We start from the raw sequence: 24252 nt of genomic DNA on the forward strand, positions 1-24252 counted from the left end.
TCTGGCAGCCTGATTACTGCACACATCCCAACGCACCTCCCTGCCCCTCACACACACGCCCTCACACACACGCCCCTCACACACACACCCTCACACACATGCCCTCACACACACGCCCCTCACACACACGCCCTCTCACATACACACCCCCGCACACACACGCCCTCTCACACACACGCCCCACACCCTGTGCAGCCTGTGGGGCACAGCGCACCCCCGTGGGTGTGGGAGGAAGGGCTGACGGCTTTCCAATTCTTACCACGTGCCAAGCTCTGGGACTGGTGGTCCGACCCAGGCCGTGGGACCCCCTGGGACGAAAACATGATTTATCCCCAATTTTTGCAGCTCTGAAAACTCAGTTGAGGCCAGAGGGAGGGAGTGACTTGCCCAGAGCCTCGTGCTGGTTCCCGGGGGAGAGGGGAAGGGCAGAGCTCATCAGGGCCCCAGGACCCTGCCTCTGGGGTGGGGGCCTCTTGTCCTGTTTTCCGATGGAGCATCAGTCCCTCACCCGGGCCACAGAGCCAGTACCGGGATTTGGACGGGGGCCGCTGGAGGCCAAAGCCGCTGTTTTTCCAGGGCTCTTGCCTGCCTCTGGGACCTGTGGGAATTTTCCCTCCCGAGAGCCCTGAAAGGCCGTGGGGGCGGGGTGCTGGGTCCCGCTGATGGAGGCGAAAGGGCCACACGCTTTTTGTGGTCGAATTATCCAAACAGTGAATGGCTGCATCCGCCCGGGCGGCTGTGAACCGGACGGCTTTGTCCAGTCCTGAGAACGGCGGCGCGGAGGGGCCAGACAAAGCCGGCGCTGACGCCGCCTTTTCCATGGTCTTTTTCCACGGTCCGGCACAAAGCCAGGCCCAGTGACTGGGGCGGGAGGGGGCTTGGGCTTTAGTCACGGCCCCGCCGGGAGGGCAAGGGGCCCCACCGGAGCGTCCCATCAGGATGGGAACAAAATGGGGTGGGCCGACTCGCTGACGGTCCTCTCCATCCTTGAAAGGCCCCCCAACCCCCAGAGGAGGGCTGAGAGGGACAGCAAGAGACACTCAGGTCCCTGCTGCCATCAGCACCCACCCAGCCTGGCCCCAAGGCTGGATGCCATCTCCCAGATGGCGCCTGGCTCCTCGGATGGACCTCAGACCCCTGGCTGGCCTCTCCATGCCTGGGTGGGCAAGACCCTTTTAGCCTGATGGCCAGCGACCCCCAAAGGAGCCCAGCCAGCAACGCTAAAGCTGATGTCTCAGAAAGAGTCCATGTGCTTCAGGGGCAGAGGGGACAGCAGAATGTCCCCTCTTTGGGGCCACGGCTGGGAGCCCCTCATCCTCACCACTCTGTTCAGGGACGGCCTGTCCTGGGGGCTCAGTGCTGCCCCTGGCATAGGTGGCCAAGGAGTGACCACAGGCCAGAAGCCAAGCCAGGCCCCCGCCAGGCCACCTTCTGCTCCAGATGGCAGTGTACCCCTCTGCCAGGGGTCAGAGTGAGGCCTGAGATGCAGGGAAGGGTGGGGCCGAGGGGGGCCCAGAAGAGGAGCCCGCAGCGGGCAGCAAGGACCCTGGAGCCCGTCCTGGCTCGGACACCTGGAGCTGGACCGTAGCAGGAGGCCTCTGGCTGCCCTGGGCCTCGCCTGCCTGAGGGTTTTTTGAGGGTCAGAGACTGAGCCCTGGGCCTGTCAATGAGCAGGCGACCCCATACTTGTGCCCACGGTCCACGGCCGACCTGGGCAAGGAGGAACTGCGGGTAGCCTTGGGCCAACAGCAGGTGTGGGGTTTTGAGGGGCCAGGCAGGGAGAGAATCTGAGTGGGCATTGGGTGGGTGGGGGCCCTGCCGTGAGAGCACCCGGGGGCTTGGTGAGAGCCGAGGGCAGGCGGCGTGGGCTCATTTCTGCGTTTAGAAAACTCTTCCCAAGCTGTCCAGGGAGAGCTGGAATGGAAATGCTTGGTGGGTCTGTGAGGGCCGCTGCAGGCATTCTAAGAGCTGGTGTCTATTCAAGAGGAGAGACAGTGGGGAGCTGGGGTGCCCGGGTGAGCTGGCACAGGGTGCAGGGCATGTTGTGAGGGGCAGGGGAGGTGTGTTGGGATGTGTGCAGTAATCAGGAAGAAGGCCTCCTCTGGGAACTGGGGTGCCCGGGTAAGCTGGAAGAAGGGTCAGGTCTGGGGCTGAGCAAGGGGACTGTGCCTGGGAGGAGCATGTTCTGGAGGCCAGGAGAGCAGGCGGGTAGCCCCGCCGTCCGCTAGCCTCTCACATGCCATGATTACATCGCCAAGTCCGCAAGAGTGCCCCTGTGGGTGCCGTGTCACTTACATCTAGGGAAACTGAGGCACAAAGTGACTCACCAGAGCCAGAGCTAGGACCAAGGTGGGCCCCACTTCAGCTGGGACCGATGCCACAGCTCATCCTGAGACCTCGTGCCATCCTGGGGGAAGCTCACCCTGTCCCCACGGGGACTCCCGGCCCTGTCCCACATGGGACCCGGGTGCAGGGCCTGTGGGGAAGTGCCCGGGCCTTGGCCAGGACTGGGTCATCTTCCCTCAGCCAAAGTAGGGCGTGCCCAGCCAGAAGGTGGAGCCCCCGGTATCACTCGGCCCTGCTGCCCTCCGAAGCCTGCCCCAACTCCCATCTGGGGCCGGTCAGCTCTGCTCATAGCCAAGAGCCTGTGGCAGCCGTGGGGGCAGGGAGGACAGCCCTGGCTTCACCCCAGTGGGAAAGGCAGGTTCTGACGAGGAAGCAACTGGGCAGGTCCAGCCCCCATCAGTGGTGCCCGGGGAGGCTGTCCAGGCACCCTCCTGGCCTGGCTACCAGGCTGCGGCCACAGTCTTCCACCAGGATGTGACCAAAGGCCTGGCCGAGGTCTGCGGGCCACCTGGAGGACACTTGGAGGGCCGGGAGCGTGTGTGCATGTGAGTACGTGCGTGAACGTGTGACTGTGCGTGTGGGTGTGTATGAGAGTGCGTGCGTGTGTGCATGTGAGTACGTGCGTGAATGTGTGAGTGTGCGTGTGGGTGTGTGTGTATGAGAGTGCATGTGTGTGAATGTGAGTGTGAATGTGGTGAGAAGTGTGAATGTGTGATGAATGTGTGTGAGAAAGTGTGAATGCGTGAGTGCGTGTGTGAGCGTGAATGTGAATGTGTGTGACTGTGTGTGTGAACGTGCATGTGTGAGTGCATGCATGAGTGAATGTGCATGTGTGATGTGAGTGTGCATGTGTGTGATTGTGAGTGCATGTGTATGAATGTGTGTGAGTGCATGTGTGTGTGTGAATGTGTGTGAGTGCCTTGTGTGCATGAGAATGTGAATGTGTGTGTGAATGTGTGTGTGAATGTGTGTGTACGTATGTAGCCTGCCTGGGCTCTGGCACCATGGGGACCCTGTGGTCAGGTGTCTCTGCTCCCACAGTCTCTGCTCCTGGCCTCCTCTCTGAGCCTCCATCTCCCTGACTCTCCAGTGGGGATGAAAATGCTCACAAAACCATTATGAACAATAGGAAATGAGGTGATTTGCACAAATCAGCACTGCTCTTGGCACATAGCCGTTGCTCAAAAAATGGTAACTTGCCCTTTGCATGACCCAGAACCTTTAGGGGCCTGGCCGCGGTGTCGCAGAGAAGCAGCCGCTGTCTGCACCATTGCAGGCTCCAGATACTCCCGGTTCTCAGCAAACATTTCCCGGGGTCCTACAACAGGCCCTGGGTCCGGCTGGGGCCAAGGATCCCGTGGTGATCAGAACATGGTCCCTACTCTTAGTGAACTCTGATCAGCGCAGGAGATGGAAACTTTGCCTACCACCATATGGTGGCTGTGGGAGGGGAAGTGTGTGTGTGCATGCGTGAGTGTGTGAGTATGTGTGTGTGTGTGGTGTGAGTGGGAGTATGTGTGTGTGTGCATGCGTGAGTGTGTGAGTATGTGTGTGTGTGTGCATGTGTGAGCATGTGAGTACGTGTGTGAGTATGTGATATTTGAAGCATGGCCAGCCCCTAGGCTTGCTGGGCTGGGGTGCAGTCAGGGAGGGCTTCCTGGAGGAGGGAGCATCCGAGTGAAATATGTAGAAAGACTATGCATGGGCCTGGGTGATAGAGAGAAGAACTGCCAGGAGAGGGGTGGGAAGGAGGGTGCTGGGGTTGGTGGGGCCAGGGGTTGTACCTAAGCAAGGTGCCCTGAATCAGGCAGGCTCTGAGTCCTTCCAGGCCCTCCCTCCCGAGAACCTGACGTGGAGGGCCTGGGACCACATGGCCCTCTCAGACCCTCCTTAGGTGGCACCAGAAGATGCGTCAGGCCCTAGTGTTGGGGGCAGGCCGGGTGCAGGGTGCCCCGGATGAGGAGGAGGCCCAGCCCAGTGCTCGTCAGTGCCCTGGGCCCCCTCTGCCCCCTTCCAGATGCAGATGGCAGCACTGGGCTCTCATGGGGCAGAGACCACTGAGGTCTGGGGCTGGGACCTGCTTCAGCGGGCATTCAAGCAGAGTGCGTCTGGCCCGAAGCCACCTGGGAATGGCATTTGTATCGTGAATGAGGGCGGAAGGGAGCATGCATCTCTGACAAGCCCACTAATGTGTTTGGAGACAGCCAGCGAGCAGCCCTGGATGCTCGGTCACTGCTGCTCGCTCGGTCACTGCTGCTCACCCGGTCAGCCGCCTTTGTTCTCCCGGGCCCCTGGGCGCTGGAGTCGCTGTCACGTGACGTCGTCCCAGTCAGTGGAATCCGATTCTGCTTCTGAGGCAGGTCCTGTTCAGACTGAAGTGGGGGATGCACCATAGGCCCAGGACCCCACGGCCCCTGCTGGTCCCTCCAGGCCTCACCACCAGGCTCCTCCCTCCACACCTGACACCCCCAGCTCCACCAGCACAGGAAGAGGGCACATGTTCACCCCTCCATCCACCCCACCACCCCTAGTTCACACCTGGCAGGGAGACCCCCTGGGCAGTGGGAGTGGTGAGCTGAGATGGATGAGGCAGGCTGTGGTGGCGAGGGGACAGTCAGGGACAGAGGGGGCACCCTGAAGATGAGCGTGAAGAGCAGGGGAGGCATGGAGGTGGGGGCCAGTACAAGGCCGAGAGAGTGTGGTGGGAGGGGCAGTGTCTCCTGCTCCCACAAATCCCTGTCCCTGGGGGGTGGGACCCTGCTCAGCCCCTGTGGGAAGGGGGCCATCTTGGCCAACTCTGTGGGCCCCATGGGGTAGTGGGAGGCAGTCACCCCGGGCAGGGCTCCCCACCTCTGCACTGGGGGTGCAGAGGAAGCCCCCCGTCCAGCTCCATTGACGCCCACGAGGCCCCTGAGCAGGCTCCTGTGAAGGGCAAAGGCCGCTGGCTGGGGCCAGGAAGGCTGCGGGGCGGTGCTCGGACCCAGCCTCAAATGAAGCCTGGGAGCGGGTGGATGGGGAAACAGACAAATTCGCTGAGGGGAGGGGCGGCCACGTGCAGACTTGGGGGAGTGAGGCTGAGCAGGGAGCCCAGGCTTTGGGAGGGCCGCCCCTGTCACCACAGCTTGGTCCAGGCCGTGTGTCCCAGCTCCCAGGCAAGGGTTTGCGGCACCAAATCACCCTTCCAGAAATTGCTGAAATCTCTACTGTCCAAACCTATCACCTCCTTAATCAAAGAAAGCATACAGCCCATCAACACAACAGGGGAGCCAGCCTGGCCTCGTCCCAGCACCTCCTGCCCAGCCCCCTTCCTGCACTGCCCTGCCCGCAGCCTGGGCATCCTCTCCAGCTGTCAGTGACAGGGACAATGACAGCCACGTCCTGGTGGCCTCTCAGGGACAGCCACGTGCTGAGGGAGAACATCCTGTCCTGGCTCATCTCGCTGTCACACCCTCACTGACTGGACCGAGGGCTCGGGGCAGCCACCACCACTACCCAGTTGCACAGCAAACCCAAGTGAGACCATTGCAGTCCCCAGGCTGGGCCAGGCCCTTGCCCCGGTCCCCATGTGAGGGACAGCCTGGCTCAGTGCCTTTGGCCGCACCATGCAGCCTCCAATGAGATAAGGGTGGGGAACTCCCTGCCAGCTGCCAGGGGGTTCTGGGCTGGTTTATTCCTGAAACACATCTGCCTTCCTTGAACACATCCCTTAGCTCCCCACGGCCCACAAAGTGCAGCTGGAGTGAGCGGGGGCCCTTCCCAAGCTGTCCCTGCGGCCGGGGGCCTTGCATTGCTCCCAGTCAGGACCCTGGGCTTCCTCAAAGGCTTTGTTTGCGTGGGGGCCCGAGGCATCCACAGCCTTCCCAGTTACCTGCCCTGACCAGCCCTCAGCTGTGCCTTCGATGGCATGGGCCGCCGGGCATCTCACCCCTCCATGCTCACTGAGGTCAGAGACAGCGCTTCCCCGCCACCCAGTCTTGGGTGGAGACCAGGCGCTGCTCTTGACTCGGACTTCAGGAGTCCTGCTGCACGCTGCCAGGCAGAGGTGTGGGCTGGACGGGCATCGGTGTCAGGAGTTCACCTCCCGGCTGGACACAGACACGTTTAAACCCAAGGCCGCGGAGGGACCGGGTTAGTGGTCACGATGCCACACTCCCCATCGCCTTGAGGGAGGCCTCCAAGCTTGGAATTATGGTTCTCAAATATGTACTTACTTGGGTTTGCTTTTGAAAAGGTTAGGATTTAAGTATCACCCAATAACACACACATGCCCAGCTACATCTGAAATTACAGGGCCGCTGGGCTCAGGGTCTGGCCTGTGCCCACAGCTGGGTGAGGAAGTGCCCACTGCAGCTGGGCCATTCCACCCAGGGAGGGGTGGGTCCGAGGGGTGCCGCATACCTGAGCCGTCACAGTGGGGGCTCTAGTGTGTCACTCACCAGGCAAAGGAGGGTCTTCAGGACACTCTGAGGACAGGAGGGAGTTACCTCTCCTCTGCGTGGCTCAAGTTATCATCTGGAAAATGGGGACGAGGCTGTTGCAAGGAGTAGAGAAAATAGATGCAAAGAACCTACCCAAATGCCGCTTGCAGCAAACACACACAGGGACCTTGAGGGTATGAACAGCACGGGAGCAGGGCGGGAGGTGACGAGCCCAGGCTATGTGTGTCTGGGGCTCAGGGCTCAGCATGTGAAATGTGCCCGATAATGGTGGTGATGATTATCAGCCACATCATCACTCTCGGCTGTGCGAAGGCTGGCCCAGCAAGGAAGGGGGTGGCACGGGTGATGCCAGGGATCCCACTGCAGAGGGTAGAGCAAATCCTTGGAGAGTGCAGTGTTCGCCCTGGGAGGAGCCCCTGTGCTGGGCACCCGTGGAGAAGGCCAGGGCATGAGTCAGGACCGCTGAGGCCAAACCTACCCCTGGAGCCCAGAGGCACCGCTGCAGCCAGGTCTCCCAGCTGCCCGGCCTGGCTCTCCACTGATGGTGTGACTGGGCTGGCTCCTCCCCAGGCCTCGGGGCTTTGGATGGCACATGCAGTACCCAAGCTGGCTGGGCCGCAGCTGTCACCGATCACCAGCCTCAACATTCTCCCCCACATCTGCCATCTCCCCAGCCCCGCGGCCGCTGGGTGTGGCTCAGGCCCAGGAAAACAGCACCCTTGCTGGGACTTGCCTGCCCACGCTCCACCTGTGGGGTGGAAGTGGGGTGAGGTGGCCTGGAGAGGGAGCCACCCTGACCGCCCACACCTGGCTTCAGGGAGCACTCCCGCCCGGGCTGCCCAGCGCTGACCGTCCCCCTCGTTCTCCCTGCAAAGTGAGTCCTGGCTCTGGAGCTGAAACACGAACTCGCTGGTTCCACGCCCAGGGCCTGGCATTGGCTCCACACTCACCTGAGTACCGGCCGCCTTCCTCCTGGCTCCCAGCCTTAGCTCCTGGTCCTCCCATCCCTGCCCTCCTCCCTAGGTGTCCCCTCATCCTTCATCCATCTACTGCTGGGAGCCCGGGAGGGTGGGGTTGCATAGGCCCTTTCCTTTACTGCTGTGTGACTGGGAGAAAGTCAGTTAACGTCTCTGTGCCCCTGGTTCCTCTCTGTCGGTGCTGTCCTCTGGGGCGGGCGCTGGGGTTCTGTCGATGTCATAGGTGCTTTGCCCAGTGCTGACAAATGCCCGTCAGGCTGGCGCTGGGACAATGTGGAATGCTCAGGCAGTGGTCGCTTCGCCTGTTTCAGTCAGTGCTCCCTGGGCCGCCTCCATTACCCCACTTTACACAGGTGCGCACTTGTCGGCGGGGGGATCACCGGACTGGGAGCTACCTGAAGGCAAGTCCCCTTCTCCTTAGGCCCCCATGGGTATGGATAATGGGTCACTGGTCTGGGGGGCTTCCCCATCTCTTCGGCGGCAGAGCAGCGTGAGCCCCTCCCAGGATCTGGACTGTGGCCCTTGTCGGGAGGGGGTTTGCCAGCTTCTCCTGTGCGACGTTTTCTCACATTCATTAAACCGCTGGGTGCGGCAGAGCCAAGACGGCTCAGAGACATACGGAGCTTGCCAGCCGCCAGGTTCAGGCCACAGTCAGACCACAGACAATGGCACCTGCAGAATTCTCAGCCTGGCTCATGCAGCTGTAAGAGCCAGGGTGGAAGTGACTGTCCGCTGGGGTTCAACCTCCCATCTTGAACAATGTCGGTCACAGATAGTCTTCAATGGGGCCGGGCGCGGTGGCTCACGCCTGTAATCCCAGCACTTTGGGAGGCCGAGGTGGGTGGATCACGAAGTCAGGAGTTCAAGACCAGCATGGCCAAGATGGTGAAACCCCATCTGTACTAAAAACTCCAAAAATTAGCCAGGCGCGGTGGCAGGTGCCTGTAATCCCAGCTACTCAGGAGGCTGAGGCAGGAGAATCACTTGAACCCGGGCGGCAGAGGTTGCAGTGAGCTGAGATCATCCCACTGTACTCCAGCCTGGGTGACAGAGTAAGACTCGGTCTCCAGAAAAGAAAAAAAAAAAAAAGTCTTCAATGGGTATATCCCCCATAAGACGTGATAGACAGCAGGGAGCTCTGACCCTCACATGGGAGGTGTCTGCCGGCCACAGGCCGTCCCCAAGGATGGAAAGGCCCTGAGCCCCAGAAGCTCGGTGGCCCCAGCCTCCTCCTCCCAAGGAGCACCAGGACAGGGCTGGGCACAGGGACGTCTAAGAGACAGCCCGGGCGGGAAGCACCCACTCCGGACATTGTGGGGCTGTGTGAACATAGAAGCAAGCCGCTTAGCCTCCCGGCCTCAGTTTCTTCATCTATAACATGGAAATGAGAAGACACCCCGTGAGCAGGGAGGGCACTGTCACTGTCACGATCATTCCCATGGTCACCACTGCTCTCCGGAGAGCAGCTGCCACGGGGGCGCTGGGGCCAGGCGGCATCCAAGTGGCCCGGACTCACTGGCTTACTGCAGCCCTCCTGGGACCGGCCGGCCAGCTGGGTGCTGGGAGCCACCAGGAGGTGAAGTTTAAGCGAAGGCCTCACTCGCTTCACTGGCTTAGGCGCAAAAAACCCAAACCCAAACAAAACGCAGCACCAGCTCCTGACAAGCGCCTTTGTGTCTGCAGAATCGTCCACTCTGCTCTAGGACATCTGCGGCTGCCCAGGCAGCGGACTCGGCGAGAACAAGGGCTCTGCTCTGAATAGGGATTCACGCGGGCAATTCTCACCGCGGCTGCATTCATCAGGGCCCCGGTGCCCGGGGGCTTCCTTCAGGCCCTGCCCCCAGGACCCCGGCTGGCTCCAGCATTCTCTCCCCGGGGTGGTCCCTGGCCCTCCCATCCCCAGCGCCTGCCACTGCCCCTGAGGCTGCCCGGGGGACTGGGGGGTATTGTCCCGGGACACCTGCCCTGTGCCGAGCCGCGGGCACTCGGGTCACCACGGCTGGGGCTCGTTCACACGGCCTGAAAGGCGTCCCCTCCATCCGCACTTGCCCTTCTCCTCCTCGCCGCAGGGGGAGGGGCCGGGCAGAGGCAAACAGTATTTTTTCTGTTCTCTCCGGCACAAATGGAATTCAGTTAGTGAAGAAGAAACCCAAGCCCAGCCAAACTGCGCTTTAAAAAATCCCGCAGGAGAGAAACGTCTTCCCATACCCCCGGCAAATCAATGGGATCGATGGTTCCCGTGCGTTCTCCTTCCTTCCCCCCAGAACTCATGGGTGCAGCTGGAAGGTCCTCTCCCGCACCAAGGCAGACCCGGCAACAGGGATACCTGATGAATACAAATACATGAGCCCCAGCCGCGACCCCATTCCTGACAAACCGTGATGGGAAAGCCAGACCATCCTCGGAGGCGGCTGGCCAGCAGACAGACCCTGGGCAGGGTTCAGCCCGCTCGCTGGGCTCCGCTCCTCCCCCACAGTCGTGGGCGCCCTCAGCCCGGCCACCTCTTCTGCTTTTCCTCAAGGACTTGACCACTGCCCAGAGCTGCCAGGAGCAGCCCCTGGGTGGCCTGGGGCCTGGACACTAGGAGGTCACCGCAGGTGGCTGAGTCCAGGCTGGCTGGAGGCCATGGGGCCTGCCTTCCCCAAAGCCTCTGTCACCAGCCCCCTCCCTGCTGTTCCCAGAGCTGTCACTCTTAAGCACTCACTACATGGTCAGGAGGTGGTCGCAGTGGAGGCAGCTGACCTTCCCTCCTTGTATGGCTGCACATGTCCCCCGAGTCACAGCAGAGGTCCCCCCAACAGGGAAACACCAAGAGCCTTCCCAGAGCCTGTCCTGATGGCCGAGGCCTCTCCTCTCCCTCGAGCATCCTTCAGAAGAGGATGGAGGATTTGCCAACATGTCCTGTCCTATCTCTGAAGGTTGCACTGTGTACAGAGACCTACTCTGCCCATAGAACCCACTATTCTCGGATCATCAGTTTGAAACCAGAAGAGAAATGTGGCAGGCTTTTTTTTTTTTTTTAGAGCACTCCCTGACCCTGGGCCGAGGCAGAGGCCACAGCAGCTTTGTGTTATGGGAAGATCACAGGGCAGGGGTCCAGGGGTCTCGGCCCTGGCCATGGTTCTGCTGGGCGCAGCACGATTCATGCAAATCCCTGTTGCTGAGTTCTTCCATTTGGGAACTGGGCCAGTTGGGCCCAGGACCAGAGCATTTGAGGTCTAAGAGTCTTTGACTCTAAAGTAGAGTCTATTTTTTGCCCACTAGATGATAGCAAGGAGGGAGGGAGGGAGGAAGGGAGGGAAGGAAGGGAGGGAAGGAAGGGAAGGAAGGGAGGGAAGGAAGAGAAGGAAGGGAGGGGGGCGGGAGGGAGGGAGGAAAGAAGGAAGGAAGGAAGGAAGGGAGGGACGGAGGGAGGGAGGCAGGCAGGGAGGGAGGGAGGGCAGGCAGAAGTGTGTAGGAAGGAGGGAGGGAAGCAGGGAGGGAAGGAAGAAGGGAGGGTAGGAAGGAAGAAGGGAGGGAAAGAGGGAGGGAAGGGGGAGGGAAGGAGGGAGGGAATGTGTGGGAAGGAGGGAGGGAAGGGGGGAGGGTAGGAAGGAAGAAGGGAGGGAAGGAGGAAGGGAAGGGAGAGGGAAGAAGGGAGGGAAGGAGGGAAGGAAGGGGGAGGGAAGGAGGGAGGGAGTGTGTGGGAAGGAGGGAGGGAAGGGGGGAGGGTAGGAAAGAAGAAGGGAGGGAAGGAGGAAGGGAAGGGGGGAGGGAAGAAGGGAGGGAAGGAGGGAGGGAAGGGGGAGGGAAGGAGGGAGGGAGTGTGTAGGAAGGAGGGAGGGAAGGCCGGAGGGTGTCAGCTGTGGGGAGGCCGCCCTGTCTGACTGGCTAGTGGCCGTCATGGCCCAGAAACCCTCTGCTTTGGGACTTTGCACATGCTCTTCTCTCCCTGTGAGGGGACCACGGGCTGTCTCCCCAGCCCCTCTGCTCTCTCTTCTTCTGGAAGTGCTGGGGCCTGGGTCTACCCCAAGACCCCTCTGCCTCTCCCCAGGCTGTGAGCTCCCCGAGGACTATGCCCCCTCTGCTTATACCACCTGCAGGTCCTCCAGCCCCGGCACTGGAGGGCCTTGGCCACCGGCATAGCAGCCTCATCTTCTGGCTGGATGTGAGTGTCCTCCCGCAGGGACCTCGTGGACACCTGTGTTTGCAGAGACGCTTTCTCAGGAAGGGCAGCTGGCTGGGAGGCCAGGATCCAGCCCCCCAGGCCCACTGTGAGTGCTACCTCAGCCTCCCTGCCGGCCCAGTCCACAGATGAGAACTTTCTAGGGTGCAAGAGTGGGAAGGGGCAGAAATACGCACAAAGGGCGCTGCCTGCCTCTCGCTCAGCTCCACATCCTTTGATGTTTGAAACCCACGGGAATCATTGCAATCGTTCAGAAGGGACTTGGCCACAGGTGACTTGTCTGCAGATTGCTGGAGCGCTAATGAGTGCTAATTACAAGCTGACTGCTTGCCAGGCAATCTGCCCTGCTGGGCAGGCGGGGCCACAGCTGAGCGAGGGGCGGCGCGTGGGGGGCGGGGTGTTGGGCCCCGGTGCTGGCTTTGAGGATGGGCTGTGAGAATCGACTCTGTTTAAACGTGTTGGACATATTCACAGGGGAGAAGAGACCAATCACGCCTTCAAGGAGGGACAGTGGCGAGGCCGGCCCGCGGCGGAGTCTTTGGCTGCAAAGGCGAGGATGGGGCCCAGCAGGGTTGCCATGGAAACAGCTTCTGATTGGAAGGGGCCCCTTGCAGGGTGTGAAGGACAGAAGGCAGCACCCTGAATCCTCTCTACCCCCGCCTGCCACCTGGGATCCTCTCCGGAGCAGGGCGGCTGTGGACCTGCCTGGTGCTCAGAAGGGGGAAGGGGGAACTGCTCTCGGTGGAGGGGTCACCTAGAGCTTGGTCTCTGACGGCCGGCAGGCAGCCCGGTGAGGGCTTTGGCTTAAAAGTTGCTGGTGGATGGCTCTGGCCGCCGTGTTCTGAGCTCACGGCCGGTGCCTGCCACTGCAATGGGCGATGGATGGGCACCACCTCATCCCTGCTTCCCAGTGAGCCCTGGAGGTCAGTGCTGTGATCTCGACTTGACAGATAAGGAAACTGAGGCTCAGAGAGGTCACGAGAATGTGTTTGGGTCACAGGTGGGTGAGGGAGAGGCAGAGCTGGTGACAAACTAGGGGAAGAGGTTCCCACAAGGGTCCAAGGTGAATATCAAAATCACGAGGATGACCGATGACACCTTCTACCTCAGCCCGCTGTGTGGCGGCCGGATTTCCTCAGCGAGTTGGAGTCCAGCTCCCGCCTTCACTTTATAGTGGGAAATTTGGGTCAACCGGGGGAGGGGACTTGCTGGGGCCGAAACCCAGATCGAGCTCCGCTTTCCCTTCCACTGCCTCTGGGCAGCCCCATTGGACCCTGGTTCATGGTCTATTTTTAAAGGAAACGCCCTCCCGAGGGTGTCCCCTGCTCCTCCCTCCTGCGCAGGTGGGTGGGGAGCCCCAGGGTGGCAGGTGCAGTGTGGAGAGGGACCTCACCTTCCATCCTCTTCCTGGATGAGAAATGTCACATCAGGGCCCACGGGGAGAAGCGGCACAAGCTCCATGGGCCCTGCTCGGGCCTCAGGTTACACCCTGCAGCCGGGGTGCTCGTGAGGGGAGACTCTGGGATGATAGTGAGGAGCCACACTGGGAATGCGGTCTCCTGCCCACCCTCTGCTGGTCCACGACCCCGGGGACAGCAGGGCTCGAGGTGGGAGGTGGAGAATGCGGCTGTGCAGGGTTCTGCTGGCTGGCTCTCCAGGCTGTCTCCGTCTCACTCTGCTCTCTGCCTTTTTTCAAAATCCAGTAGACCCAGAATCTTCTGGTCACCCCACTCCTGCGGGGAACAAAGAGGAAAAGGACATCAGTGCTCTGAGCGCCCCCTCCACACATGGGAAGATGCTTAGGGGAGCCCATCTAATCCAGACCTCCTGACAGGCCTGCAAGGAAGCTGTTAGTATCCCCAGTTTTACCGTAACTCCCAAAGTCTCTTTGCTTCTAAGTCGTCAGTACTGGGCCCCGGGCTTTGCATGGGCAAAGTGGGTTCTGTGTGTCCAGGAGATGGGTCCTATTTTGAAAACCCCCAGCAGCTGCCTCAGGGCACTCAGTCTCCATTCTGAGCCCTGCTTCTAGGGCCTCTGCAGCTGGATGTGTGCCTGGCTCTACCCAGAAAAACGCCTCTGTGTCCCAGGTGTTCTCGGCGCCCCTCTGTGGGTTCTCTGGTCCCATGGGGATGGACGTGGGCTGCAGGCCAGGCGGCTGGGTCTTTCCCAGCCTTGCTTCCGGAATGTGTAGACTGGGGTGGGGCAGGGGTGGGAGTGAGGAATAAGAGCCTGCCCCTCCTCCCCCAACCTCTTCCCCCATGCAGCCAGCTAGGAGCCCCTTCCTGAGCCTGTCCCCTCGGGCCACTGGCCTGATCACAGTGCCTTTCTCTAGGAAGATCCTCAAAGAGCCAGAGCCCATGCAGGACCTGGGGAGACCCTGAGGGGGAGCCCACTTCCTGGAGTCTCTGGCTGGCCCCTGTTTCTGGGATGTGTGCATTGATACGAAAGCTGAACATCAGGTCCCAGAAAGGTGCTTTGGGCTTATTTCTCCAACCCACAGACAAGCCCTCTTTTCCCATTAGAAACTCACCTCAGAGCCAAGTGGCCCTGGAGAAGCTGCCTCTGTGGCCCGGTCTGCAGGGTGGAGTCACCGTGGGTCCCTCGCATCAGACATCCTGCCTGTGGGCCAGACACCTGCTCTCCTCCAAGAAGCCTCAATGTCCAGAGAAGGGATCCTGCGGTGACCAAGGGACAGGCCTGTTTTCTGGGTCACCAGATCTTGGCATTTATTATTTGCCCCCAGGAAGGTCTGAAGGATTTTACTTTTAAAAACAATAGTCGGCTGGACGCGGTGGCTCACGCCTGTAATCCCAGCACTTTGGGAGGCCGAGGCGGGTGGATCACCTGAGGTCAGGAGTTCAAGAACAGCCTGACCAACATGGAGAAACCCCGTCTCTACTAATACTACAAAATTAGCCGGGTGTGGTGGTAGGCGCCTGTAATCCCAGCTACTTGGGAGGCTGAGGCAAGAGAATGGCTTGAACCCTGGAGGTGGAGGTTGCAGTGAGCTGAGATCGTGCCACTGCACTCCAGCCTGGGCAACAAGAGCAAAACTCTGTCTCAAACAAGCATACAAACAAACAATAGTCTGGGATTTCCACTGGCAAATACCAAAGCTATGATGTGCAAGAGGAGATGTTATAAGCTGAGTGGCTGAAACACGGCCGGGCTACCTGGAGTGGCTGCAGCCTCAGGGTGGGAGCCGAGGCCCCGCCTGATGGGGGAGGGTCACAGTCATGAGATGTCATCAGGGCTGGGGTGGCACGTGCCAGTCCAGACTGGGTGGTGCTGGGGTCCCTGTGAGGGCTCCCCAAGACAGATGCCGCTTTGCAGCTCCTGGAGGAGCTGGGAACTGAGGGAGTGAGGGAAAGGCCCAGGCCACGTTCTGGGACCAGATGTCCCACTGGTGCTTCCTTCCTGTCTGACCTGACCTTGAGTGCCCTCTCTTCGGTAGCTGTCCCCTCTGGAGCCGCTGTGATTCGTGTCCTGCCTGCTGTCTCGGCCCCCATGGGCTCAGCGAACCGCTTGCTCACTGAGTGTCCGGGGCATGGAGCTGTGAGCTGTGAACAAGGAGCTCTGCAAGGAACCCCAGGACCTTCTGTACCCCGGAAGGGAAGCACAGCACCCACTCCCCAGCGGGAGCCCAGGCTGCCTTTGCCAGGGCCTCCTGACTCACCCCCACCCCTGGGCGTCCCTCTGTCACCGTGTGCTCCACAGGCCGGGCCTGGCTTGTGGGCTGCTCCAAGCCTCTGCTCGGGGGTCTCTATCCAAGCACAGCGGAGAGCCCTCTCCCTGTCCCGCTTGTGCTCTGCAGGTGTCTGGCAGATGCTCACTCCTGGGCCCAGTTCCGCGTCTACCCCACCACAGGGCAGGGCCTGGGAAGGCCTGCTGGGCACAGGTTGGCAGAAACACGGCCTGAGACTCTTCTCCAGGAACAACGTGCAGTCTCTCTCCTGGGTCCAGGGGTTCCCCGAATGCATGTGGGGTGGGGGTGGGGGTCACCTCATGCTTGGCCTCCACAGCAACGGGCAGACCCTCCTGGGGTTAGGGAGGGTTCCACCCTACAAACCCCTAGCTGAGGCCAACTTGCAAAAGGAAGAGAAAGCTCCCAGACAGACCTTTTTTTTTTCTCTTTTCTTAAACATTTTCTTCAGTTTATAGAGATACGACTTTTGTGTTTGCTTTTGTTCCCATCATCAGGGGAGTGGTTGAGGAGTACTGAATCCATTACTACTTTGATGACGAAGGTAAGATTCCAGATTCACATTTCCAGGTACCAAGAGTTCCCTCTAAATGCCACAGTCAAGTCAGCCTTTGTTTACATTTCTTTCTACTGAACACATCATTGGACAACATGGCAAAACCCTGTCTCTACTAAAAATTCAAAGATTAGCAGGTCGTGGTGGCGGGCGTCTGTAATCCCAGCTACTTGGGAGGCTGAGGCAGGAGAATCGCTTGAACCTGCGGGGTGGAGGTTGCAGTGAGCCGAGATTGCACCACTGCACTCCAGCCTGGGCAACAAGAGTGAAACTCTGTCTCAAAAAATAGATAAATAAATGAATAAATAAATAAATAAAGTTGTTTTGATTCTTCTATTTTCCACACATTTCCATATGAATTTTAGAGTCAGTTTGTCAGTTTCTACAACAAAAGCCTGCTGGAATCTTTATTGCAATTACATTGACTCAATAGATCAATTTGAGAGGAAAATGGCATCTTAACAACTTGGAGTTTTCCAAGCCATGAATGTAGTATACCTCTCCATTAATGTAGATCTCATTTATCTCGGCTGTGTATTTTTAATGCACAGGTTTTTCACATTTGTGTCAGATTTATCCTTAAGTATTTCTTAATTTTCAATTGCTTGTTGCTAGTGCACAGAAATACAATTGATTTATGTGTATAGATTTTGTTCCTGCAGCCTTATTAAATTCAGTGATTAGTTCTAGTAGCTTTTTGTAGCTTCACTGGACTTTCTACATAGATGATCATGTCATCCGCAAATAAAGACAGTTTTGTTTCCTCCTTTCCAGTCTGAATTTCCTTTATTTATTTTTCTTGACCCATTTCCCTGGCTAGAACTTCCAGTACAATGTTGAATGGAAGTGGCGAGAGTGAACATCGTTCTTTTATTCCTGATCTCAGGGGGAAAACATTCAGTCTTTCACCACTAAGTGTGATGTTATCTGCAGGGTTTTTGTAGATGTCTGTTGTCAGGTTGAGGAAGTTCCCTTCTATTTCTGGTTTGGTGAGAGTTTTTATAAGGAATAGATGTTAGATTTTGTCAGTTGCCTTTTCTGCACGTATTGAGATGATTATATGAATTTTTGGGGTTTTTTTTTTTTTGAGACGAAGTCTCGCTCTGTCACCCAGGTTGGAATGCAGTGGCGCCATCTCTGCTCACTGAAACCTCCGCCTCCTGGGTTCAAGTGATTCACGTGCTTCAGCTTCCCAGGTAGCTGGGACCACAGGCATGTGCCACCACGCCCAGCTCATTTTGTATTTCTAGTAGAGTCGAGGTTTCACCATGTTGGCCAGGCTGGTCTTGAACTCCTGACCTCATGTGGTCCACCCACGTCGACCTCCCAAAGTGCTGGGATTACAGGTTTGAGCCACTGTGCCCGGCCTATATGAGTTTTTTTTTTCTTTTTAAGTTTTTTAGTGTGGTAAATTGATTAATTTTTAAACCAACCTTGCATTCCTGGGATAAACCCTCCTTGGTCCTTGTATTATTCTTTTTATATATTGTTGGATTCAACTTACTAAAGTTTGTTTAGAATTTTTGCATCTACATTCATGAGACAAACTGTTCTGTAGTCCTGAACAGTGTAGTCCTGTCCCTTCTGTCTCTGGATTTGTGTCATGGAATAAGTTTGGAAATATATCCTCTTCTTTAATATTTTGAGAGTTTGTGTAGAATTCCTTAAGTGTTTCTTAGAATTCACTAGTGAAGGCATCTGGATCAGAAGTTTTCTTTGTGCAATTTCAATTTCTTTAATGGATATTGGGATAGTCACATTCTCTATTTCTTCTTGAATGAGCTTTGGAAGCTCATGTCTTTCAAAGAATCTGATCATTTTATGTAAGTTGTCACATTTATAGGCATAAATTTGTTCATAATATTCCTTTATTATCTTTTCAACATCTGTAGAATCTGCAGGATGCTACCTTTCTCATTTCTGATATTAGAAATTGGTATCTTCTCCTTTTTTCTTCCTGATCAGTTTGGCTAGAATTTTATCAGTTTTATCGATCTTCCCAAAGAGGAAGCCAGTGGTTTCATTTTCTTCCTGTATTACCTTTCTATTTTCTATTTCATTGGTTTTCACTTTGATCTTTATTATTTCCTTTCTTTTGCTCACTTTAAGTTTAATTTGCTCTATTTCTAGTTTCTTAAGGTGGAACTGAGGTCACTGATTTGAGCTCTTTCATCTTTTCTAATATAGGCATTTGGCAGCATCTGAAGCTAAGCGCAGCTCTGCCTTAGGACTTTCTCACAAATTCTGTGCTATATTTCCATTTTCATTCAGGTTATAATACTTTCTAATTTTACTTTTGGTATCTTCTTTGATGAATGGAGTATAAGTTATTTGGTTTTCAAGTATTTGGGGATTGTCAAGTTATTGTTAATCATTATGTTTTTGATTTCCATTATGGCCAGAGAACATATTTTGTATAAGTTGAATCCTTTTACATTTTATGGACCAGAATATGGTCTATCTTGGTAAATGTTCTATGTACACTTAAAAAGAAGGTTTATTTTGCTGTGATTGAGTACAGCATTCCATAAATTATAATTCAGTCAAGTTGGCAGATAATGTTGCTCAGATCTATTATATCCTTACCGATTGTCTACTTGTTCTATCAATGATTGAGAGAGGGATATTGGAATCTCTGGCCATGATTGTGGTTTCTTTCTTTGTTCAGTTCCATCAGTTTGTGCATGCATTTTGAAGCACTGTTATAAGTAGATAGCTATTTAAGATTGTTCTGTCTTCTTGATTAATTGACACCTTTATAATTATTAGGTGGCCTTCTTTATGCCTGGTAATATTCTTTCCTCTGAAATTTACTTCAGTGCTGTAGCTATTCCAGCTTTCTTTTGACAACTGTTATTATGGTGTGTTTTTTTCTATCCTTTTACTTTTAACCTCATGGTGTTTGTCCCTTCCACCATGTGAGAACACAGCTAGAAGATGCCATCTTTGAAACAGAGAGCAGCTCTCACCAGACACCCAATCTGCTAGCATCTTGATCTTGGACTTCCCAGCCGCCAGAACAGTAAGCAATAAATTCTGTTGGTTATAAATTACTCAGTCTAACATATTTTGTTATAGCATCCTGAAGCTTCTAAGACAGAGGAGTTTAGACTATTTGCATTTAATGTGATTATTAATATAGTTAGGTTTAAGTCTATCATCCTGTAGTTAGTTATAAAATCAGGAAGTATGACTCCTCCAACTTTGTTCTTTTTCAAGATTTCTTGGCTATTTGGGACCCCTTACAATTCCATATGAATTTGAGGTTGGCATTTTCTATTTCTGCAAAAAGGCCCTTGAAATTTTGATAGCTACTGCATTGAATCTATAGATTACTTTGTGCGGTATTGCCATGTTAACAATATTAAGTCTTCCAATCCATGAATATGGGATATCTTTTCATTTATTTAAGCATTCTTTTCAATTATCTTTTAAGGAGAATTAAACAATTTTTAAAATCTTGCATACATACCCATGGAGGTGCCATTTTCAGTGTTCTTCTTTCGTTTGTGTAGATCTATATTTCCATCTGATATTTTTCCTCTGCAGGGAGGACTTTAACTTTTTTTTTACAGTGCAAATATGTTGCCAGTATGTTTTCTCCCCTATTTTTGTGTTTTAAAATGTCATTATTTAACCTTTGGTTTTGAAAGATATTTCACTGAGTATATTTTTGTTGAAAATATCTTTTGAAATATATTTTTGCTTTACATGTGGGTATTGGTTGACAGTTTTTGATCCCAGTACTTTAAAGATGTTGCTTCACTGTCTTCCCACTTGCATTGTTTCTGATAAGAAGTCTGTTGCCATTCTTATTTTCTTCCTTTCTAGGTAATATGTCTTTCCCCCTCTCTGGCTGCTTTTAAGATGTTCTCTTTATTACTGTTTTTGAGCAATTCTAGTATGACGTACCTTGGTGTTTTCTTCATGGTTCTTGTGTTTGGAGTTTGAGGACTCCTTAGATCTGTGGGTTTGTAGCTTTCATTGTTTTGGAAAAATTTTGATCATTATTTTTTCAAAAAATTTTTCCATTCCCTACCTCCTCTCCTTCAGGGGTTCCAATTATTAAGCTGCTTGAAGTTGACCTACAGTTCATTGATGTTCTCTATTTTGTGGAATTCTTTTCCCTCTGTGTGTTTCTTTGTGGATAGTTTCTATTGCTATGTCTTCAAACATGCTGGGATTACAAGCATGAGTCACTGTGCCTGGCCTGATTGGAGTATACATATATTTTTAAATCCTATATGTTTCTATTGTGTGACCTTGTGGAATACAATTATGATAATTTTATATATATATGTGTATATATATATATGTGTATATATATATATATATATATATATATTTTTTTTTTTTTTTTTTTTTTTTGAGACAGAGTCTTGCTCTGTCACCCAGGCAGGAGTGCAGTGGCATGATCTCCGCTCACTGCAACCTCCACCTCCAGGGCTCAAGCAATTATCCTGCCTCAGCCTCCAAAGTAGCTGGGATTACAGGTGCACACCACCACGCCTGGTTTATTTTTGTATTTTTTTAGTAGAGACAGGGTTTCACCATGTTGGCCAGACTGGTCTCAAACTCCTGACCTCAAGTGATCTGCCTGCCTCGGCCTCCCAAAGTGCTGGGATTACAGGCGTGAACCACCACGCCCAGTGATAACTATTTTAATGTCCTTCTTTGCTAATTGTAACATCTGTGTTAATCATGGGTCAGTTTTGATTGCTTAATCATTTCCTCATTATGTCAGTATTAGTAATATTTCCTGCTTCTTTGTATGTCTCATAATCTCTGGATATTTGACATTTGGTAAAACAGTGAATATCTTTGCATTCCAGTAAATATGCTTTGTTCTGGGATGCAGTTACGTTACTTGGAATTAGTTTAATTCTTCATAATATATTTATTAGAAAGTCCTGGATAAGTAGTCAGTCTAGGATTAATTTTATTCTCCACTACTGAGGCAAGACCTTTCTTACTCAACCCGCCCCTCCCCAACCCCAGACACAAATATGCCAAATGCCCCACCAGAATTATGGATTGTTCCAGTCTGGCTGGTGGAAATAGACATTATTCCTGGGCCTGTGTGAGTGCCAGGTATTTTTTTTTTTTTTTTTTTTTGAGATGGAGTCTTGCTCTGTCGCCAGGCTGGAGTGCAGTGGCACAATCTCAGCTCACTGCAACCTCCACCTCCTGGGTTTAAGTGATTCTCCTGCCTCAGCCTCCCAAGTAGCTGAGACTACAGGCGCCTGCCACCATGCCCGGCTAATTTTTTGTACTTTTTTTTTTTTTTTTTTTTTGAGACGGAGTCTCGCTCTGTTGCCCAGGCTGGAGTGCAGTGGCGTGATCTCAGCTCACTGCAAGCTCCACCTCCCAGGTTCACGCCATTCTCCTGCCTCAGCCTCCTGAGTAGCTGGAACTACAGGTGCCCACCACCATGCCCTGCTAATTTTTTGTGTTTTTAGTAGAGACAGGGTTTCACTGTGTTAGTCAGGATGGTCTCGATCTCCTGACCTTGTGTTCCTCCTGCCTTGGCCTCCCAAAGTGCTGGGATTACAGGCGTGAGCCACCGGGCCCGGCCTGTACTTTTAGTAGAGATGGGGTTTCACCATGTTGGCCAGGATGGTCTCGATCTCCTGACCTCGTGATCTGCCCACCTCAGCCTCCCAAAATGTTGGGATTACACGCGTAAGCCACTGCGCCCGGCCTGTTCTTTTTAATCCTTTAGGATGATTCTCTCCAAAAGCCTCAATTATTTTCCTCCCATATTTGCAGTGATCTATATTCTGGGGGACACTGGAAAGGCACCCCTGCACGTCTCTCACTTCCCTCCCTGCATAACTCTCTTTTCTCTGAAACTCTGTCCAGTGAACTCCAGCTGCCTTGATCTTCCTGGACTCCCAGCCCCACCTCTGCAACTTGGGAGTCTTCTGGGATCTGTCTGGCTTCCCCCTGCCTGCACCATGGCCGGGGGAGAAATCTGCCTCTCTCAAGGCGGAAATGTGGGGCAATTAGAGGGGCTCACCTTGCTTGTTTCCTTTCTCTCTGGGATCACTGCATTTAATTTTGCCTGATGTTGGGGTCTTGGAAGCCACTGTTTCATATATTCTGTCTGATTATTTCAGTTGTTGCAGGTGTGGTAAAGAAGCCTGTTACTCCATTTTGGCCAGAAGCAGAAGTGCTCTGTCTTTTTAAATCAAGTATTGGCCACCTCCTACTTGCAGGGTATGTGACCCCCCACACAAAGCCAGACAAATGCCAGCCCTCTCCTGACTACAATTCCACCCAAGGGATAATGGATTGGTGGTGGTAGTGATGGGGAAAACTGCAGACAGTAATTTTTACAGAAAGAGAATAAAATGTGATTTGACACAGGTTATTAGGTACCTGGGCTGGCCGGGGTCCCTGGACAGAGGCAAGCAAGCCAGAAGCTACCTCCTGGTGGGATGCCCATGGGCTTTGTTCATGCAGATGAAAAGCCTGGTGTTCCCCATCTCCACGATGCCAAGGCTGAGAGAGCCTGGAACCCCTGGCTTGTGGTTCTGAATGCTGTTCAGAGAGCAGTTTCCCTTTGAACTGGAGAAAGAGACTGACAAAGGTGCCACACGCCAGGAAGAAGGGGGAGAACAAATTTCCCCAGGTGAGGGCAAAATAAAATAAGAGCCAGTTGAGGGGCTGATTGTGATTCAGGCTGCATCAAGCCAAGCCTGGAATTATGCTAACTACAGCCATGGTCATTACCGCCCTGGTCCCTGAGAGCCACTGTGCTCTGAGCATTCCCAGGGTTACCTTGTTTGGTCTACATGGTGACCAGTAGGGTCGCTTGTAGCCTTCCTATTTGAGAGAGGCTGGTGCTTGTCCGGGAGGAGGCACTCTCCCTCACCATGGCCGAGCAGGCATAGTGGAGCTAGCCCTGCCCTTGGGGTGGGCAGGAGCAGGGGCTGCAAGCCCTGTTGCCCTCTGGGAAGGCAGGGTCCTCCTTCCTGCAAATGAGATGCTACACAAGAGGGTCTTGACAGGAAGGGCCCGCACAGGGTTCAGTCTCCTGTTGGGCTGCAAGGAGTTGTTAGCAAAGTTCAGGACCCCTGGCTCCATAACCAGTGGCAGCACCAGCAAGTGTGTGTGTGTGTGTGCAAGTGCATGTGTGCACGTGTGAGTGTGAGCATGTGTGGTAGCAGGGACTCCCAGAGCTCTGAGCCCAAGGCTGAGACTGGGCCTGCCGATGCTCTCCAGTTCTACAACTGTCACAAGAATGTGGCAGCCAGGGCTAAGCTGGGGAGCTAATCCGGCTTTGATGCTGACCCTCTGGCCATCCAGGGCGCTGAGGTCAGGACCACCCGCTCCGGCCCTGGATGAAATGCAGTGGGAGTGGGAGTGGAAGGCTGGAGTGCCCTGGGACTCATGAAGACTCGCCCCTGGGACCACCTTGTTGCAACTTCTGCTTCTGAGAAAGGAGGACGGGGCCGTCCATGTGCTGTTCGCTCAGCAGCTGTTTGCCAGGCACCTGGCATGTGCCAGGGCTGCCCAAGGCGCAGGGATGCAGTGGTGAGCAAAGGGACCCACATGCTACCCTTGCGAGCCAGACAGTGCACGTAATAGACCTTGGGCCAGCCAGATGGCTGCAAGTCCAAGACAACCGGGAGGCAGGGCAGGAGAGACAGGCCACTGCAGGGAGGAGGCTGCAGGTGCAATTTCATGGAGAAGGTGACATTTTCGCAGACTGGGAGGAGATGCGGGAATGAGGTGGCAGATGTCTGAGGGAGGAGTATCCGAGTGAAGGAAGCTTCTGGTGCCTTGGGCCTGAAGCAGGAGGAAGCCTGGTCTGAGTGAGGAGCACCTCAGGGGCCGCGGCGGCAGAAGGGGAAGGCAGGGCAGTGCCCCCTCTGTGAGCTCCAGGGACGCTGGGCAGTGCGCTGAGCAAGCTGGGAGTCTTTGGAGGGTTTTGGCAGAAGAATGATGTGATTTGACTTAGGTTCAGAAAGGATGAAGGGTGGGGACTTATGGTGGCCACACCAGGGGCAAGGAGCCCAGGGAAGGCGCAGCCGTGACCATCAGGAAGAGCAGAGGCAGCT

This window comes from Nomascus leucogenys, chromosome 7b (assembly GCF_006542625.1).
Source record: "Nomascus leucogenys isolate Asia chromosome 7b, Asia_NLE_v1, whole genome shotgun sequence".
Classification (NCBI taxonomy): domain Eukaryota; kingdom Metazoa; phylum Chordata; class Mammalia; order Primates; family Hylobatidae; genus Nomascus; species Nomascus leucogenys.